Source organism: Thunnus maccoyii, chromosome 20 (assembly GCF_910596095.1).
Source record: "Thunnus maccoyii chromosome 20, fThuMac1.1, whole genome shotgun sequence".
Classification (NCBI taxonomy): Eukaryota; Metazoa; Chordata; class Actinopteri; order Scombriformes; family Scombridae; genus Thunnus; species Thunnus maccoyii.
In genome coordinates, this window is record NC_056552.1 from 24,875,147 (window position 1) to 24,896,944 (window position 21,798).

General features: G+C 37.8%; 1 protein-coding gene across 4 annotated transcripts in view; it reads right to left on the reverse strand.

Moving 5' to 3' along the window:
* The window catches only part of ca10a (carbonic anhydrase Xa), a 257,971-nt gene extending 238,398 nt beyond the window's left edge, over positions 1 to 19,573 (reverse strand). Inside the window, exons 1-2 of one of the 4 annotated variants that reach the window (XM_042397758.1) lie at positions 5,347 to 5,634; positions 5,188 to 5,230 (exon numbers count right to left, since the gene is read on the reverse strand). The gene's annotated coding sequence lies outside the window, so the exon portion shown is untranslated. Of the gene's footprint in view, positions 1 to 808; positions 896 to 5,187; positions 5,231 to 5,346; positions 5,635 to 19,323; positions 19,366 to 19,551 lie in introns of those variants that run through there. The other 3 variants (XM_042397760.1, XM_042397759.1, XM_042397757.1) reach the window with 3 other exon arrangements.
* Positions 19,574 to 21,798: the final 2,225 nt, after the last annotated feature.

Consider the following 21,798-nt stretch of genomic DNA (forward strand, 5'->3'; position numbering starts at 1 on the left):
GAACTCAGAAACTCGCATCGCCAGGTGGCGAGTCTCCGATCGAGACTTCTCCTCCTCAATGCAAGGGACCAGTGTCAAGTGTGACGGAATGAAACAAAAACTTCCTGCCTGAGCTGTCAAAATAAAAGCTTTATTGTCTTTCATGTGTTTTTAATCGTGCCCATAGAAGTGGACTACATCAAAGAACTGGAAACATGAATGCATTTCAGTACAGCTCGAAATATAAAACTGTTATTATAAGACATGTTCTTGTCAGTTTATGCAGCCACAGTGCAAAATACAAGATGCCACATACAGAGTGAGAGTAAAAGGTTCAACAAAATATTAAACATTACATTTGCTCTTTGAAGAAGGTGGCTTAAAGGGCCTCAGCCTCTCATATTTTGACTGATTATAACTAATTTCACAGAATCAGTGCAGGGTGATGGTCTTAAGTAATGTTTATCTTTTGAATCCAGGCCTTCCGGTATTTTCATGTACCCTTGTGAAGCATCAAAGCATCTCTTGATGAATCATACGATATTATAATACCCAGCCTACTATTATAATTAATCCTATTATTCCGCTAAACACTTCTACATTATTTAGGTGTTCTATAATCTGTGCTTTTAATTTGTACGCACAACCACGCCGTTTCCGGTTAGTTCGTGCTAACTGTGTTTACGTGACGCACGGTTACTCCGCTCTCCATCCCACACACCCTGGACATAACAAAAACACAGATTCCTCTAAACTGCAGACATCTCATGTGGATATGAGAGAGAGTGTGTGGGAAGTGTTTGAATGAGAGAAAATAAAACAGACTTACAGCGTTTGGAGACAAACTCCCTCAAACTGAAATGGTTAGGAAACTCTGAACCGCGCAGCTTTGGCGCACCAGAGAATATCTGTCCTGAAACCAGACTGTGTGCAGAAAACTGAAAGTAGAAGAGGAGAAAGCTGAAAGGAAACAATCCAACTCGGTGGAAAACAGCACGGACCTGCAGAATGTCCCTAAAGAACAAAGTGTCAGAATATCTGATATTGATCAACTCCGTATCCAGACGTGAGGGAGGTGCGCTCCCAGCCAGCCTGCTTTTATCCTCACAAGCGGCTCGTGGTGGACTCGCTGCTCCAGTCTGGCACCGGGCACCCAGCGATGCCACCCAGCTCTGCGGCTCTACACGTTATCAGGATTCACGAGGAGCGACGCGCGCGGGCGCAGAGGATGCGCGCGCAGGCGGGGGCACAGGTGGATGAAAAACTGCGCACTGCAGACAAATGTCTGATATTTGGGGTTGAAATATTGTTCTATGTGAAATGGAATACCGTCATAAGGGGGGTAATTTATTTTCACACCGGGCAGACATTTGCTAGGATTTTGGAGGAAAGCAGAAGACACGCACGCACGCACGCACGCACACAGAGACAGAAAGAGAGAGGGAGAGAGAGAAAGAGAGAGAGACCAAACGGACTGGCAGCCTTTCCATCTATTTGCTCTATCGGCTACCAGGAATAAAGTTCTGTAGAAATAGTGGCCTAAACTAGTCAAATACAAACATATTGAGTCAGGGGATCCAGGCCTCTCCAGCTGCATGACGTATCCGTGTTGTAAACTGAGAATTTTGTTGGTTTTACTTGCACTGTAGTCACATGTCAGTCTCCTGTATTTCCTCATATTTTTTTCTTCTAGAGCCGAGTCTGAATTAGCTAATAAAATACTCACCATGTGTAATTTGTAACAGTAGAATGTAACAGGTATGTGGAATGTATGTGGGGGTATAGGGGTCCTTTTGGCTATTATTCTATATGGGTTGTTTTTACATTTTTACAATGTTCTGTTTTAGATTTTTGGTGTGGTGTATTTAATTTATGTTAAATTATTTTCAATATTGTATTTTATGTTGTTTATGTCTTTTTCTGTATTTCTACTTTTGTATTATTTTACTTTATGTAAAGCACTTTTTAATTGATGTTTTGAAAGTAAATGCAATATACATGTTGGCACAACAGATGTTAGTGTCATGTTTCTTTATTCATTTATCTATTGAAAAATAGGCAGTATTGAAAAAAATCATGTCCTTTCAGGGCTATTTTAGGCAATTATAATGGTTGTCATATCATAATGCAACATAATACCACAAAACTCAATCAGATAAGTGTATTTATTGGACATGAATGCAAGACATGAGCTCTAAACAATAATTATAGACTAAAGCTTGTCATTTGAATATTCTGTAAACAGAAGAAAACTGTATTTTCTCTCTGAAAACAAATCAAGTGAAGGTTAAGTCTGGTGATATTCCATATTTGTCTTATTGTCATCAAATCCCATGAAATATCAAACCAACAATGAAATCTACTAACAAGTACTGTGTGTACATATAAAAGCCTGATACATCTTATTCCTCTGTGCCATAGAGTTCAATTGTTGTCCAGAAACTATTAAAAATACATCAGTGAGCCACACTATTCCTTCATTACCATGAACACACATACTGTGTGTTCATGGTAATGATATACACATACTCACTATATACACATACTCACTAGAGCACCACTATTTTCAGTGGTGGATTAATCCGCCACTGAAAATAGTCCTCAATAAATGCATTATTTCCTCCAGTTTGCATAATGTTTGGTTAAAACTACATTGCCCAGCTGTTTGGAGAAATTATTGAGCCCTTTTTTAAAAATGAAAGTATATACTTATGTTGAGTATGGGGGTTTATGCTTAAAGTGGAGAACACATATCTGTGATAAAATATTCTTAACTCTAGTTCACTTACTAGTTTTTCTGGAACTTATATATATATATATATATCTCACAGCCTTTTACAGTGAATGGAACTTTAGTGAATTACATAATTAGGCTACACAACGAGGCCTGAGCAAGTTCCATTTGGCGTTAGACGCAGCCCTGGAAAAAAGCTAGTAAGTAAACCTTGAGTTGAGAATATTCAATCAGCCACTTCTGCTAGTCACCTTTTGGCAGTCAAGCTTTTGGCAGAATTCTGGTTGGATCTTCGACCATTCTTCTTGGCAGAAATGGTAGAGTTTAACCAAATTGGGTTTTATGCACAGACCTATCATTTCAGGTCACTGAGAGGTCAGGACTTTGCAAAGCCCATTCTAAAAGTTGAATTAGCTTGATTTAGCCATCCCAAAACCATTGTGATTGACAGCAGGTGTTTATAACATACTTATATAATTTCATCTTTTATTTGACCATGTGATCGGCCACAAACTTGAGTTAAACTTCATGGTGCCAATTGTAGAGCAGGGGCTTCTTCCTTCCACAATAGCCTCTCAGCCCATAGCCATGTTGAACTCACTGGACTGAGGACAGCAGTTGTACATTGATTTTAGAAGCTGCTGTATTCTAGCTTCTAAAATCATGGCGAACTTGTTCTTTGGGAGATTCTTGGACTATATGAATCTACGGGTCAATTCTCTCTCAGCAGAGGATAACAGTTTAGATCTGAAGTCCCATGATCAGAGTTGAGAGGCAATCTCATAGAGTTAAAGACTTTCTACAGCATCAACATTTACAGTATAATATACAGCACTGTAGGTTGTTGTATGTACATTTTTGAACCATCAGATTTTTAAAAATATTTTCAAATGGTCCAAGAATAATGTATCAAAAGAAACCAAACTTAGGACATCTCCTAAGACATCCACATTATTCTGTCATAAAAAAGAGCAGTTACAGAGGCCACTGAAATCTCCATACTGCCATAACATAACTGTTTCTTTAGGGTCACAGTTTTGATCACAACTGTTCATACAATAAGTAATTTAACATAATGACAAGCACATACTGTTCAGCTCACCAGTAATTTCCCCTCATCAATAACAAGGCTTACTGTAGGATCTTGCCATTCATTTAAATGCAAACTGCTATTGTGAAGCATAATATGCGAACCGGCTTCAGCTGACTGTAACAGCTTCAGCACGCACTGCCTCGGAAAAAAAATACCCTCTACATTATAAAATACCAACCCTATTACTCCACCTGTTATTTTCTTTGGCATGGGTTTCTGAAAACCCTGAATTTTGTCAGGAGGTGTTGTGATGTTTGAAGGTATAAAGACTTAATGCTATGATTTTCCTCCATTTATCTCTTCCTGCTTGTGGCCCCTGTGATGTTCCAAGCAACAAAGGCTGGGCAGGAGGTAGAAAATGATGGGCAATCAATACCATACACTACATGTTTTTTCAAGTGCCACTTTTCCACATCAGAGAGGTACATCCCCGCAGACTCCCCTGTCCCTTTAGACCCAAATGCTTTTACCCGTCAAGTCTCATCCGGTGTCTCATTCCCAGCATGTGGGCCTGGTGTAAAACTGATTCTTTTAAGGAGGGCCTTTCAAAGGTTACTTTCTCCTGGAAGCACACAATAGTGTATTCTGTTTCAACCCAAGATATGATTGTTATTCAGCTGGCAATGGTCTCTGTGCTGCTGGCGTAAGGAAGGAAATTGCTGCTCTCACAACTCAGTTCACTTTTCAAAACTGACTCCTGCATCTACTCTCTCTCATTCATTCTTTAATTGATATTTTGACATCGCACTTTCATATTTTTTATAATTTGTTTTCTACAGTCCTGTCATGACCCTGGATTACAAGTACCGTTTGTCCTGCATGATGTTTAGGAAAGTTAAAAGCATTTCGCAGATGAATAACATTGGACCGTGACAGCAGACAATTCAAGCTGTTATTCAAAGGCTGTCGGGAAGCTTTCTAGGAAGGACGTTCAATTGTGTCTTACTTGCAAACTTTAAATTGACCTAACTGATAAACTTCTTGATTGTTTAGTTGAGCAAGTTGGGTCCCTGTGGTACCGAGATGATTGGAATTGGTCTGAAACAGTCGTTATGGAAGGGACAACAGCAAGAATCAGAATTCATCAGCAGGCAACTTCCTGTTTCAAGCCTGGTATTGATGCTTCTTAGAGGAATCCCGTGTGGTTGTTTGCAATTAAAGCTTTTACAGGCTGAGATGTGACACACTGATAAGATGTCTTTAGTTTGTGACACATTCTTTGGTCATCTTTCTGCTTTCAGCAAATATACTGTGTGTTTTTGACAAAGTTCAGACGTGTACTCCTGGAACAGATGATCACGGTCTTTCTTGCCATCACTCTTATCCACAATAATAATAATAATAATAATAATAATAATAATAATAATAATAGTGTACTCACCAAGTTAATTGGTGAAATGTTGCTAAAGAGAATGCAGTCACATCTATAAAAAGGAGTGAGGTGAGGCAACAAACACAATCAGTCAGGCAATCAAACAAACCACCAGGTTAGTTAAATTTATTAGCAAAAGAAAAGGAAGCTGAATAGTAAAATTATTACCCAAAGTGCTGCTCTGCACACACACAGTTTGCCTGTGCAATTGACTTTCTCATAACCTGTCCACTCATCTGACTTCTGTGGCTGATCTCAGCAAATACTTGAGAGAACAATGAGAACAATGGTGTAATACCTGACAGAAATAATGACTCAAGATACAAAAGTCAAGCTGTACTAGATCAAAATCTACCCTTTATGTCCATCAATTGAAATCCATCACACATCACATTCAGACTAAGTGGAAAATGGTGTTTTGGCCTGCACCTAGCAATACATATAACCCATATGTTTAGCATAAGTCAACATAAGGTTGGCAGGCTTGACAGGCCTCTACAGTGCAGTACATCTTACCACTGGGTCAGATTTAGCAAGAAATCACCAATAATTGCTGTTCTTCCAATGTGGGAAAGAGAATAAAACTTTGATAATATGTGACAAGCTGTTTATCATCACAGTAAACCCAAAGAAATTTTTCTTCTTTATCATATCAAGCCATGGGGCTGAAAGTCTTCATTTTGACAAAGAGTGGAACTAACAGTACCTCTGCTGGCATGAGGACACCTCAGTCAACAAGATTTTAGATATACTGTATATTAGGGATGTGCAGAGGGCCCAGTATTTGTATTTGTATCTGTATTTGTTGAGGCAGCAAAATTATTTGTATTTGTATTCGAATAAAAGTGGAAAGAGATTTAAAAATCCTGTTTTTGTTTTTATTATGCTTTTAATTTTAGAAAATTAAAGTGTTACAATAAGTGTTCATGAAGTGTTCCCTTGGGAGCATTTCATTTGTGTCAGTAGTTCAGCTTTATCTCTGGGGAACACCCCCAACTCCGGGAGTGACGTCCAAATTAGGAAATGTGCATCATGTAGCAGGTGGATGTGACTCCCCTCATTGAGACCTGCTGATAGACTAACAGTGGAGCAAAGAAGAGAGACTCAGATAGTGATGTAACCGACCTGTGCGCTGGTATTTAACTTTTTTATTTTCTTCCCGAAAACAAATTATTTTTAAAATATTTGTATGAAACAAATTTTCGTAAAAACTCACTATCAGTTTGCCGAATAACATATTTATATTTGGGCACACCCCTATTGTATATTTAATAAAAACATATATTGATGTTTAAAAATGCTACATGTAAGACATTTTATTATCTGTTGGCACAGACTCATGGCACTCGTTGCTATTTGCAATTAAAAGTTTGAGAAGTTCTCTAATTCCTTTTGCAGACTTCATTCCAGATACTAGGAGGCAGGCAGATGTTAGGATCAACTCCAACATGATCAAGAGTGTATCCTTACTCTAAATGAAGCAATTAATATTATGATCTCTTTAAACTCTTGGAAACATGTAGTCATGCCTTCCAGGCTGCACAGTCAAACAGCATTACAGCAGCTACAGGAGCAGTGGAGAGGAGTTGGTGGGATGTAGAGTGAGTCTCTCTGAGGATATGGATATTGTACTCAAATCAAATTGATTATGGGAAGTAAGTATGTCCTCTGAATGTGTTGCATTCCGCCACAACTCTTGTTATATCTCTGTTGTGGCTCAGATGTCCACTGGAAGATTAAATTTTAATTTTAATTCTCATTTTAACAAGTTCATTAAAACATCCTTTTTTCATCTCAGAAATATTGTTTAAGTCAGAAAATGCTGAAATACTCATTCATGCTTTTATTACTAGCCATTTAGACTGTTGTAATTCCCTTTTTACTGGATTAACTGAAAAGTCTATAAGAAAACAGTTAGTTTAGAATGCTGCAGCCAGAGTCTTAAATTAAACAAAGAAAATAGATCACCACACTGCTTAAGACACTGCACTGGCTACCTGTATCTATCAGAATTGATTTTAAAGTTCCTCTGCTTGTTTATAAAGCTTTAAATGACCTCACCTCTCCCTACATCAGAGATTGTCTTTCACTTTATGTTCCAGCCAGATCACTGAGGTCCTCCACCACTTCTCTTTTAAATGTTCCTCATATGTCCTGTAAAAGTAGCAGTGAGGCTGCCTTCTGTTCTTATAGAACACGCTGCTTGTGGATATTAGAATGGAAAGCTCCCTCAATATTTTTAAAAGGAAATCTTTTTCATCTAGCTCTTAATTTTAATTTGGAGGAGTGTTATAGCTTTAGCTTTAGTTTTTGAGTTTTAATCATTGTTTTTTATATCATTTTATCCCTGGTGTTCATTTTATTTTATTAACTTATTAATTTGCACTTGTTGTTTCATTGTTGTAATTTTTTAGTCTTGCAAAATTTTAGTTATTGTTGTCTATTTTGCTTTTATTTGATTTTATTGTCTGTGTTGTTTTATGTGAGGCACTTTGGGCTGCATGTTTGCATGAAATGTGCTGTATAAATAATGTTGAGTTGGAAGCATCTCATGAAGCAAACAATATTCCAATATTATTTTGTTTTTTTCACCAAAATGTTTGTGTTTTACAAGCATATTGAACATGCTTGAATAAATTATTAAATAGTATTGATAGTTTGCGGCTTTGCTTTACAAAAACTAGTTTTGCTGTCTACAGTAAATACAAAGTAAATAACTAATGAAATGCAACATGAAATAAAGATTCATGTCAATTCCCATATAAATAAGTATTTGCTCTTGTTCACAATAGAACGTCCTGGTTCAACAAAAATGGACCTGGCGCACAAAAACTTTTGAGCACTCTCACCTCAAATGACAGTTTTAACTCCTTTCAGTGATTTTACTTCAACTTAAATTACTGTCAGCACTACCAATATACCTGTCACTCTTTCTGTGTTTCCATTTAACTGCCACTTAAAGTTGCAATACACGACGTTCAGCCACTAGATGCCGCACTACAGCACCAACATCTCAGACCAAAATAAACATGTCTCTTACTCAATAAAGTTGGAAAAAAAGAAAGCTGACGGCTCACAAAATTCAGATTAAACTGTCAAACTAGGCAGTGCTGATCAAATATGGATCAATATTCTGTTACTGCATTGCCTATTCCTAAGATGTTTTCAGAAACATATTTTAGTGAAATGTTTAGCTGTAAAAGTATGTGAAGCAGCCGCCATCTTGGAAACGTATGTGGAGGACACGGAGGGACTCGCATGCACTAACATGCACGTGTGGCCAGTGTGGCTACCAAAACAAAGAACAGAGAAGCTCAGATAACATAAACAGAGGGAGTGTGACTTCATTCACTGCTCAGGTCGCCATTACTCCACTATATCTTTACATAGCAAATAGTTGTTTGCTGACATCCAGTGAGGCTGAATGTCTTCTGAACTTCTGTCTGTTCTTCTTTGTGAGCAGCCACTTCAACTTCTATAATGTTCCAATTTCTGCTTTGATTGATTTAACTTCAGCTATTTCTGTCATACAAATACATTTCAAAACATTTTAAGACATTAAAGATATTTTGGATGTAACTGCAGTTTTTCAACTCAAGTGACCTCACTTACAGAAAATTTTCCTTTTCTAGTTATGAGACTTATTTTACAAACTATAATTTTAAAGATGTGATCGTATTGTTCAGATTTAAAACATCTTCACAAACCAAACATTTCAAACTCCAAAGAGGCAATGTTGCACCTAAAGATATCTTTAGGAGGAGCATGTGTTTTAATATTATAATTAGCTTTTGTGAAATGTTGGTTAGCTTAGGTTATATGGAGCCTGCAAACAGCTTGCAACATTTAGCATGTGATCAGTTACTGTATCTGTGGATGAAGCTCTAGCTTGTGAACTTCTCTCGGACATCAGATATTCCACAGATATTGAAACCTTTAAATGTTCCCATAAATGCACGGACACAGGCTTAGAAACATTTAGCCATCCTCTCCCCTTGTGTTTGAAATGCTTATTTGTCGGAGATCGCAGAAGATTTTTGGTGATACCAATTATCCCATGCTCGCTAATGGGAAAGCATGAATACTCAGGGGATGATGAAAACTGAATTTTTAACGCTAATTGTGCTGCTGCAGTAAAATGACATATCTGCTTTGAATGTATCATTCAGTGAAGACAGGATCAAATAAAGTATCAGAAATGGTAAAAAGCAAATATGTGATAGTTTCAGCAGCAGCCAGGGTTGACACCATTAATGTGTTTGTGATGAACAAAAGAGAAAACACATCCTGGTTTCACAGCACAGTCTGCCGCTGTGGACTTCATAATTTGCAGGTACGGCTGCACTCGCAAGCCTGATCGATATTCTTGTGGTTCAGAGGCCAAATTTATGCAGATGAAAGACACTAATTATGCTCATGCCTATGTGAGGAAGAATGACTGGGTTGCTAATGGGAAAATCAAAACACATTAAGGACAGCCAAATGATTTTATTTTTCTTCAATGACTTCGCCTTCTCAGAAACAGATGGAGAATGGAAGGCAGAGAGAGAGATTAGCTGCATGGAGGAAAAGAGAGAGACAAAATGCAACATGTTGAAAAATTTCATTTGGGCTAATTATGATTAATTCTGAATATATCTGTTCAAAGACAGCCAGGTCTCATTATTATTCAGCCAGGGTTTTGTTTTTCTCTGGTAGTGGCAGTCTTGTTGTAGCTGTAAACAGGCAGCTTTTCACTGGCCACGGGAGGATTCAAAGTGTCCGTCAAAGAGAGAATTAAAATGGCACTGTCGGTGTGTGTGTATGTTTGTGTGTGTATGTGCATGTATGTGTGTGAATAAGCAGGGAAGTTGTGGAGGGTAACTCAGCCCATAGCTGAATTTGCATAATATACTGTATTTCACTTATCTTTAAGGCTGACACACCAAATCTGTGATATGACATATAGTGTCACTATGAGCCAGTGGCAAATATTCAGAACAGGAGTCATAATTATGGGCTTTTTACTTTGTTTGTATTATAATATATTATATTTACCTGTCTTTTCTATAGGAATTCCTTGTTTTGTGTAGTACATAACAGTTCTCCAAACTGATTCCTACAAATGGGATCAGTGTGTATACAGTTAATACTGGGACACACTCACCTCATACCATCATAAGCAGGAAACATTTGTTAGCATGGACACCTGTTCAGCTGCTCAGTTAGACTATTGTATATTTAACTCTGTCACCTTGAAATTACGTTTTTAAACTGCTAATTTGTTTGGCCAGTGACATGGTGCTGGATGGATGGGGGTGTATTAAGTGCAGACCTGGGTTCCAGTCCTGAGTCCAGCATGTGGTAAGGTTTAGGTTGAAAGATCATGGTTCTGTTTACATGTTAATTAAGTAAATTATAGCTGCAAAGGTTATATCCATTATCGATTACTTTGCTGATTCTTTTCTCGATTAATTGATTAATCGGTTTGTCTAAAAAAAAAAATCAGAAAAAAGTAAAAAAAAATGTAATTTCTTAGAGATCAAATTGAAAACCAGTTTAAATTCTCACATTTGAGAAGCTGAAACCAGCAAATGTTTAGTATTTTTTCCTAAAAAATGACTAAAACATGAGAAAAGGTATTTGATAATCAAAATAGTTGCAGTTTAAGTTTCTGCCGTTCAGCTGGTCGATTAATCAATAAATCGCTGTAGCTCTAAAGTAAACACATAATGTTTTGTGCTCCCAATCACTTTTGACCTCTTCAGTATTAACCAAGACCTCTCTAACATTAGCCCTACTCGGCGTGTAATTTAACAAGGTGTGTTTTATTGCTATTGAGGTAGATTTTTTTTTTCTTTCAAAAGTATCATTGCCTTACTTTAAAACCTGTCAGTTGTATGGCTAAAACTGTAAAGTTTGTCCTGAGGATGGTGCTGGAGGAATAGTCAAGTGGTCATTTAAGGCCAAATTTCTTATGTTTTTAAAACATGAAAATCAATAGTAAATTCTATGAGCAATTTCTTATTAGATTTGAATATTTCCTGTGTACACATGGACATTTTGGCTTGCTTGTGGCGCCAAAGGAAAGGTCAGGGGTCACGGAGGACCCACTAGGACTCTTTCTCTGGACACTTTGTACAATTCTTCCTTCTGAACCAATGTGCTGGGCAGGCTAACAAAAAGTCACAATTAATCTCATCAGCTGCTATTTAATCAAGCTTCCCTTCATTTTATTCTTGTTCTATGGTTTTCTGGTCTCGATGAGAAAATGTATTGCTTCTGATTCTTATGTGACTAGAATGATCAGTTGCTTCATATTCAGTCAGCATAAATCTGCATTACAGAAAGAGGATGGTTTCCCATTGAGATCTCCATTTAATCAAAAAACTATTCTCACACTTTGACTGACAGCACAAAATTAAAACAAATGGTGCTCTCTGAAGGATGGTAGGTAACTGTAGTCATTGGCTGATGAAATGAGAGCTTTTCGCAGACAGATTCCTCTGACTAATGGGTTGACAAATAAGTATTTGACTGAATTAAAGTTTATTTTTCTTAGTTAGTGTTCAGGTTTTCATGTTATGTCATTATACATCATTAGAAGAGATGACTGGCTGGATTAAAATGTGTTATATAAAGACTCATTTGTTGATAAATGACTTGCAGACGAAGAGAATGACATTGCTGAGGAAAATAAAGAGCTTTCCTTTAGCTCCCCTCTCTCTCTGATAACTCCCACCAGGTCAAATTTCCACATCCAAGCGGACATTTTGAAAGGGTTTTAACATCAAACTGTCCCAAGTACAAACGATCTCTGAGGGTGACTGCCGGCTGTTAATTCATTAAAACATTTCTCTTGACTCAGTAAAAAAACAGAGCCCTTTAATTAAACACTTCTTGATAGTTAACCCCCTCAAACTTCAGTCATGCATATCAAGAGTGTCCATTAGAAAGAGATTACCTGATAACCATAAAACCTCATCTATCAATCAGCAAATGATGGAGGACTTTAAAAATATCCACCTTGCCGGCAATACTTATCAGCTTAGTGCCACTAATGGGAATTGTTTCATCTGCACACAAATGGTTCCATCGTTTGATGTGAATATTTTATCACTTGTCTGTAATTAAAATGAGAATGTGCATTGCTATTAAACATAATTGTAATTTCTTATCTCTATTCAATGGCATTTACAAAACATTTTGTGAAAAAGGCATACACTTATTTCTTGCTGAGAGTGAGTAGATTGATACCACTTAACAGGAGAGCTGGAGCGCTCAACTCAGATGTCTTCAGAGTATATTGGTTGCCCACCCATCAAGCACAAAAATAGCAAATGAAGTTGTCAGCGCTCGCAAATAAGTATGTAACACTTTTAATAATGAACAAGCCTAGGGCTGAATTGTGTCCATTTCCCACTGCTGCTGTGCATTATTAAAAGTGTACATACTTATTTGTGAGCGCTGATGACTTCATTTGCTGAGATCTATACCACTCTCATGTCTTTATTCTAAATATGAAGCTAACAGCAAGCAGCTGGTTAACTTATCATGGCATAATGACTGGAAACAGCTTGCCTGGCTCTGTCTAAAGGTAACAAAGTTCACCTGCCAGCACCTCTAAAGCTCACTAAGTAAAAAGTCATATCTTGTTTCTTTAGTCCATATCAAATTGAAGTGTAAAAATACATGTTTTGGTGTGAAGAGGGGTTTTATGCCGGAAACAGTGACTCCAGGAAGTAAGTGTATTTCCCAAAAGGTCGAACTATTCCTTTATAAAGGCCATTGGCTACAACCTAAGGCAGATGACTATGGAATATTCATTAGTCAGTCAAACAAAACAGTCTGAAAAAAAATGAACACAACCCTTCCATAAAAAACAGCGGCCTCCTGCGACTGACACTATGAGAGCAATAATGGTGAACCAAAACAGTAAAGTTGTGGGCCAGAAAACCAAAATAATGAGCTGAAAGAGGCTAAAAAGCACAATAGAACTGAGGGGAACTGCAGAGTTGGTGATCATTTTCTGTGGAATCATTACTTCAAGGAACTCTTCACATAAACATTTATGTGTTTTAATATAAGAATATTAACCGCTTTAACAAAACAATCTAACAAGAAGATCCATTTAGTAGCTGTTTGAGCTTAAGCTTTCCATCATATCACACAATCTTGCTCAGCATATAGAGTTCAGTACCTTCATCTTCTACAAAGACCTGGCAGTGAGATTGTTTTGACAACTGTTGTTTACAAGGTCAAGAATGAACTTTCAGTCTCAATTATCAAGCCGACATTCACGTCCTTACAGAAAAAGTGGAAATTTGCTAGTGTACTTTGGTGATATTTCAGTGTACAAAGGTTGAATTGTACTGTGCTGATGTGAATTGCCATTTTGCCTTTGAATTTTTTGGGGTTTTTTCAGTAGAGGGTTTTAGTGGAGATACATTTCCCAGTGGCAAAACAAAGAGAACTTTGAGTCTAAGCCTCTCAGACTGCTTAGGATGGGAGTGTGTCTCCAGCGTCACAGCAGGTTGAGTCCTGGTGGTGAGAAGAGGACAGAGGGCCAGAGAGACAGAGAGCACCCTTCAGCTCATCCCTCCTTTTTCTCAAGTAGTGATTTACAGTAATACACTGAAGCTGCGTTTTCAGTGATGCTTCCAAGCCTTTTACCACCTACTACTGAAGTCTCTGGAGGAGCGGCAGGTTAAAGAGGCGGTAACGCTCATTGCTGAGTGGTTCCAGGTAAATAAAAGGACATATTCAAAATAAGACTTTCACTTCTAGCACAGCACAAAGTCTGAATAATGTTGGGAAGACACACATAACGGTACATATAAGGCACAAGCTCAACTGTGTGTTGGTGCGGTTGGAGTTGGATTAAGAAGAATGTTGGCAGCACTCATGGGCAAAAACACAGTTAATAAGTAAGGGATAATCAATAAGTAGGTGTACATTAAACAGTTTTGAGGCACAACATGGAGGCGAAGAACCAGCTGATGCGAAGCAAGTTGATTATCCCACTTAAACCATGGCCATTTGCCAACAAAATAAAAGCATTCTCAATTTTTTGGAGAAAGTTTTGCAGTCAGGATTGAAAGGTTATGAAGCAAGAGCTCACCGTTGTCATGACAACTTGCCGCCAGCCTGAACCGAGGCATAAAATTCACATAACAACTTGTGTGGCATAAATGTATAACAAAAACACCCTTTAAAATAGTTTCCATAATTAATTGATTTCCACTATAATAACATGACTAGTGTTTCCATCTCTTAAAGGGGGTCAGTTTAATAAGTGATTATTAAAGTTACATTATTCAGGGAACTCTCTGCTGACCTGACTTAAAATGCAGGAGGGCAAAGTCTTTTTTTTTTTCCTGACCTCAGGGACAGCTGGGTACTTTTCTCAAATACTGGGAAGGAACAACCCAGTTAATAGGTTGTTTTTATTTGAAAATTATGATTTTAAGTAATTTGGAGGATTCAACTGTCAAGTTAATTTACTGAAGTGGACAGATTACTTATTCTATCCAGAAATACACACACAGAGTAAAAACAGGGTGATTATAGTACATGAATATATACAGTGACTTCCATGATGCTACCAAAAACTGCCTTTTTATCAATAGACAAAAGAAATTGATATAAATAGTATATGACAAATATATACTCTGTTAAGCAATTCTTCTCTTTTCTGTTCCCTCGATGAAGTTCACTGATGTTGACTGAAGAGGAAATTTCAGAATAGATAAAATGGATCTTGGTGCAGTGCTGCAGAGGTTCCCAACCCCTGAGCCACAGAACATTTTCTACAGAGCTGCAGGAAAACCTTACAATTTGGCAAAAATAAATTCCGGATAATGAGACTTTAAAGGCACTTTTTCAGCAATTTTCTTGAACTTGGTGCAGAATGTGCTGCAGTTTTTCTTCATCAATCCCTGTCAAACCTCCAACACCATTATGGTGATTTTGAACTAAAGTAGGTCATCAGTATGTGAAGTAAGCAGTCTTTCATCAGCATCTTTCAGCATTCAGCGATTCATGAAATCCATGTGAGGACCTGAGTGTTGCTAAAAGGTGTGTTTGTATTATTTAAAACAGTAAGTAACCATAATGAAACACAGACTAAATGAAGGTCAATTTTGGTTTCTGCTTAGTTTAGTTATAGTGCTCTCTTTCCTCTCCGTCTCTCTCATTCCATCTCTGTCATTTTCAAACTGCATTAAGGCTCACTTGTGTATTGGGAGAATAAATAGACAGAGATTATGCCTGAATCAGAACTTTTATGGTTTGTGAACATTTGGTTGGGAACCCTTTACCACTTTGCGCCGGAGGGATGCAATTTGTTAAAGAATTTGTACCTCTTATTCTCACAATCTGTCAAATCTGAACACACAGACATCATACAAAGATAGCAAAATTCAGCAAAAGCTACCCTTTACAAAGATATTTCTATGCAATCTTTTAAGGATGAGCGTCAGTAAATTCACTCACATCTTTTTCCTGAAATCATGGAAAAATAACATGATAATAATCTTGTTATTATCAGTTTCCACAGCGACAGGGCACAATCACACGAAACCAGCCAAACGCAAAGCCCTCTAAAGTTACACAGGGCCGGGCTCAATCCATCAAAGTACACACAATACTGGAATCCAGGAGTCTGAAGAACATTCATTCTCAGTCGTTTGTCCGTAGACTAAATAGAAAGAAGCACGTTACAGTTTATATCGTTTCTTTTAGAATTAATGAAAGTATTTCCTGAATTACAACTGAACACCCACCCCCAACCCCCCAACAACAACCATAAATCGTGCCAACTCTTATAACTTTATTTTGAGTTGCACCTGAGCTGTGATCTCCAAAACCCGAGGCCTGTAAATTAAAAAATAAATACAACATATCAATATGCAAGGTCACGGATCATCATCAATTTTTTTTTTTTTTTAACTTTTTCTTCAGTAAAAGTAACCCAGTCTATCTTTTTACTGCTACATTCATGCCTGTGTGTAAACCAGAAGTGTTGAGAGGTAAAAGACGTAGTATTCTTTCCTATAATGTGACATCACAACTTGATATCAATGATGTTGCAAACAGAGTGATCAGATCAATGAAAACGGGGTTTCTGTATTTCATGAAGGGATTTATTGAAATTCTGATGCAGTGAGATGGTGGAATGGTGTGGAATGTCTCGGAAAATGTCTCATTTACTCAGAGATTTGTGTTTGTATAGGAACGACCTTAATTCACTAAGTGTGTCCTTTTTACGCTCTAAATTGTTTGTATTCATGTGACAAAGCTGACAAAAAGCTTTCACTTTTAGTTGAGAACACAAGGTGACATTGAGCAGCGCACAGGCGAGTTTATAAAGCCGACACATCTACACTAATGCTCAACATTTCATCTGATTAAAGAGTGCAAGAAGATTACCTGTTTATAACCTCACAACACTAAAGGTATAATCTGGGATAAAAGAGCATAACACAATTGTGACAAGCTGCTATCTCAGGTCACCCTGGATCACAGGAGTTAGTATGTCAACCTGACAGCTTTCACATGTCACATAGTGTCACATACCGGCCTTTGGTCTTTTCTTTTCATCTCATAAGCAGTCAAGCAAACCAGAGAATGAACAAACCTGACTGGATCTAACAGATGACGGGCAGCATTTCACTTCTGAGGATTGTGATTAAGAGGATCATTCCAGTTTATTGCAAGTTTGGTCTTACTTTCTTAGATCTAGTCATCATTTCAACTGACTTTAATCATGTTGTACTCACCAAGGAACTGCTAAGATTTGGAAATACTGCAGATTCAGATATCCAGATTATCAAAACCACTTTATTTTGAGGTAAAACTAAAAGGAAACGCACCTAAAATGTTGGTTAAGATCTCTCATTGCACAGGAAAACTATGAGGATGCACAGCTATGGTAAGTATGGATACTGGAGCAAGAAGTCTGTCTGTAAACTGTGACGGATGTTTAGAACAGACAGTTTGGATGATAATTTTACTGTAATCATTTTTTTCCTCTTCCAAACAAGTTTGCAGGATGTCTGAAGGTCTTGAAAAGTTGCAAACAACACTGAATTCAGTTCAACACCTCTTCAATTTCATTTTACAAAAGGTCTTGAATATTTTCTCTTGCAAACCTTAAACAGTAACATAAGGTCATTTTTTTGTTGTGTGTTGTGGGCTGTCAGGAGAGGTGAGTGAGACTGGCGCCACAGTGGATTTTGCTGCAGGAAGCCACAGTAGCTAAATTCATCCATTCACAATGGGAAAGAGTCGATTTTAGCAATTAATCTAATTCATCATTTTGTAACTGGTTAATCCATCTATCAATATTCTGCCACTTAGCTGTGTCCAGGTCATGTTAATTGATTTGTTTTATTTTTAGGAATGATTGTTGTGCTGGCAGAAATGTGATAAATGTCAATAAATTAATACACTTAAAAAATAATTGTAGGCCTTATTGTCCCTACTTGTTTTCCATTGTTCTTTGACCTGTATGACCATGAAAAAGGAATTAAATTACATTCTATGTGGTATTAAAATGTTGTTTAAAAGTCTTAAATTTAACCCAAAACCCAAGTTTCGCTAGAATTCCCAGATCTCAATACTTCATTTGTTGAGTAGATATTGTGCTAAAGGCTGCTGTTGAGCCTCATCCTACCAACACATCTACTACACATATCAGTTTCATACATCTTTGCCCAGAGCCCCAGAAAACAGTAAAGAAGTACTTCAGAAAAACAGTACTTCTATGCTGGATACTACCTGTCCTCAAATTTGCTGTTTACCAAGTAGTTTGTGGTAATTTGATAAGATGTAAATTAATTTAAAGGTATAATATGTAATTATTCCACATCAAAATGTCTAAAAACAACTAGATCTATGTTATATATTTTGTTGAGTTGTGAACTTACATTATCCCAAATGTTTCCAACACTTTTCAACCCCAGAGAAATCTGTGATTTAATCAAAGTAACGGACTGTTTCATTTGGTTGCCTGTCAATGGCGTCATACCTCCTCTACCAAAGAGTAAACACGCACAAGATGCATACGGCGGCGGTGTGTTTGTCCGCTACAATGGCGTCTACCAAAGAGTAACTTACACACATACAAGATAATACATCGGTGTTGTGGTTGTTCCACAGAAACTGTTATAAATGGACTTTTATTCAGTTTTAAGCCACATTTTCATGATAAATTTAGGTCGCTTTTAACTATATCTTTTAGCGGGAAGAAGGACTTTAGTCATTGGACGTCTGGATCTTAAGCATAGACTGTATAAAAATATGGACGTAGTTACCGTGACGTCACCCGTTGGTTTCTGAAGAGCCGTTTTGAAGCTCAAAGTGAGCCGCTCCGGCCATCGCCATCTTGGCAGTGCGTGACGCTGTGTAACTCCCAGCCAATCAAAAATGGGCAAAGAGGAGGGCCGAATGGCTGAAACAAGCCAGCTAGCGGCTGGCAGACCTGTCACTCAAAGCAGCCATGTCCATTATACAAAACTTTATGGCTTAATAAAATTTAAATGGGTGAGTTATAAAAAAAAAATTCACCCCATACAGTTGTCATGAAAGAGGAAATAAGCTACAGAGACCAAAACCGTTTTTGTACCAGGCTGTAATCATGTTTATTTCTGCTGTAAAGTTGGGCATTTTAGCATGGGGGTCTATGGGGATTGACTCACTTTTGGAGTCAGCCTCAAGTAGCCATTCAAGGAACTGCAGTTTTTGGCACTTCCGCATTAGCTTCATTGTACAGCCCCAGAGGTTGCTGCTTGATCTTAAGTTATCAGAGAAATAAACTGGGCAAACGTTAGCAGCAGTTCGGCTAACAGCCTCTCCAGGAAGTCCGGTGGTCACCAAACGTCGTCGGAGAAATATTGATTTTTTAGGTGAAACAGCTTTAATTAGTGTTTTAACGATTTTAATCTGCGTGTACGTTTGTTTTTGGAGAGGAGAAGACCTCTGTGGATAATTCGGCTCCCGGGAGAAACCGGCCCAACGTCTGGATCTAAAGTTATAAGAGAAATAAACTGAACAAGTGTTAGCAGCAGCTCGGCTAACAGCCCGTACCGGACGTCCGGTGGTCGCCGTACATTGTCGGGGAAACACTGATTTTTTAGATGAAACAGCTTTATTCAGTGTTTTTACCTGTAATCTCCGGGTCCGTTTGTTCTGGAGAGGAGGAGACCTCTGTGGATAATTCGGCTCCCGGGAGAAACCGGCCGAACGTCTGGATCTAAAGTTATAAGAGAAATAAACTGAACAAGTGTTAGCAGCAGCTCGGCTAACAGCCAATACCGGACGTTCGGTGGTTGCCGTACATCGTCGGAGAAACACTGATTTTTTAGGTTAAACTGCTTTATTCAGTGTTTTTACCTGTAATCTCCGGGTCCGTTTGTTGTCTGTTGCCTCTGCGGGTAATTCGGCTCCCGGTAAAAACATCCCGAATGATTAACACTGGAGTAATCCTATCCCGGTGAAGCTGGTTATTTAACAACGAAGACAACAACTCCCATGATCCCTTGCTACTTCACACCGTCATCACACTCCGTCTTTTGTTAGTGTTTTGATTGAGAGACCCCTAGCGGCTGAAATTACATATTGTGCGTTTAAGAATATGCATCATTAAAGCAAAATATCAACTGGAATCATAATTTCTTTAAAATTACATTTTGACACATGACCCTTCAACAAGACACAATAACTAAATTATCTACAAATAAACACTACATAGACAGTTTGTGCTAACTCAGTATTAACTGAGCATAATATACACAAAATAACTAAACAAAACTTACTACGTTAACTGCAAAATATATAAACAAAAGGAGGTTGGTAAAGTCCAGATGCAGGTATTCAACAATGATTAATGCATCAGTCAATCAGGCGTCCAGCACCACGATTATAAATGATATCACTGCAACTTAAAGACAACAAAACAACAAAATTAAATGTGTGCATCATCTAGAAATGATGTATGTATAAAATACTAATAATCTTCAAAAGTCAAATTCTGTTAATTTAATTATGAAAATTGTATCCAAATGTGAACCTAAATGAGCATGTGAGACTGTGGGAAGATAACCAAATAAATATTTCAGTCTGTTGTCGTGGCTGCACCCATCACACAGACGAGGAAAGGTTTTATTTTTGAAACTGCAGTATCATCCTGCCATTATGGGTGTCAGATCAGACAAGACTCCTGTGTCCTTCTAGAGGGCATGGGCCAACAACATGTTTTTCACATATATTAAGGAGGACTTACTGGATTTAACAAAACTTTCACTCAATTTCATGCACACAGAATTTTCTCCTTGGTACAAACAAAATTCATGAGTGGTCCAGACTTGTTGTATTAGTCATGAACAGATTGTGTTCCTTTCTCCACAGGGAAGAAAATCTTATTCCTTAGTCTGAATGAATTTGGAGTTGAAAGAGTAACCTAACAGCAATGTTTCACTGCACTCTGTGGTTGAAAGTTTCAAGCCTGTTTCACTTCCTGATCACTGATGGGTGTGGCCACAAGTGTACTCTGTTGCACTGCAGTGATGTCACAGGGTTCTGGAGTACACCTGTACATCACCTCAGAATAGTGAGAAATAAAGGTCAGAGATTCTGTCCTGTTCTGTTGATGTTATGCTTTAGAGCTGCATATTCACATATAAAATCAATTACCACAAACAGCCTTGATCCAAGTTAGAAAAAACAGAATGATCATTAAATACATTTGATTGAAAACCAAGGTAATATTTGTTTTTCCACTGCTGTGAATTTGAGTGAAGCCTTTATAGTGCCAGTTTAGTTATGTAAATGTTCCTTCCACCTTAACATATATGTTTCAGTCATTCTCTGGAGTGAATAACTTCATCTGTATGAGCCAAAAAAAGATGCTTTATGTTTAGGTCAGAGGCAATACAAGCTGAGCACAAATCAAGCTAACACACAGTACATGACATGAATCAATGTGTTTATCCCTCTTAACCCGAGATCAATAAAAACTTATGCGATGGCAGGAGTCGGCTCTCTTTTGATGCTGAGCTTCAGAGTGTTTGGAGCAGAGTGGAATGCTTAATGCATCCAGAGGTTGGGAAGTGAACACAACAACCTACTACACCTTCATCCATTTACACTGACATACACACACATACACACACATGCATCCCCTCAGCATGGAGTCGTTATTGTAGTGCAGTCCACATATTGAGTGTTTAGTGGCCCCGCTGTGCAGTGGATGGGGAGTAAAGTGCAGTGTGCATCTGGACACTTAACCTCTGCTTATATGGACACCCCAGCTCACAAATATACTGGTAGTGAAATGTTGCACATATTCTGAAGCTGGTGTGTCTTACTGCGTTATTTGTTCTACTAATGGCAGACAAATCAGTTGTTATGTTACCAACACCTTTGCACTGAGTTTCAAGGCTTCCCTCTCTGGAGTATTATTCAGGTTAACATCTCTCTAAGTTTATATGTGCTACTTATAACAGTATCATCATACCGCCTTCTGTTTTTATTATAGTGCACCATGAATAAATCACAGGACATCTAAAGACTTTTAAAAACTCTTTGAACATTTTCTTTCACCACCAAAAAATGCATGAAAAGTTTGAAAACTACAATATA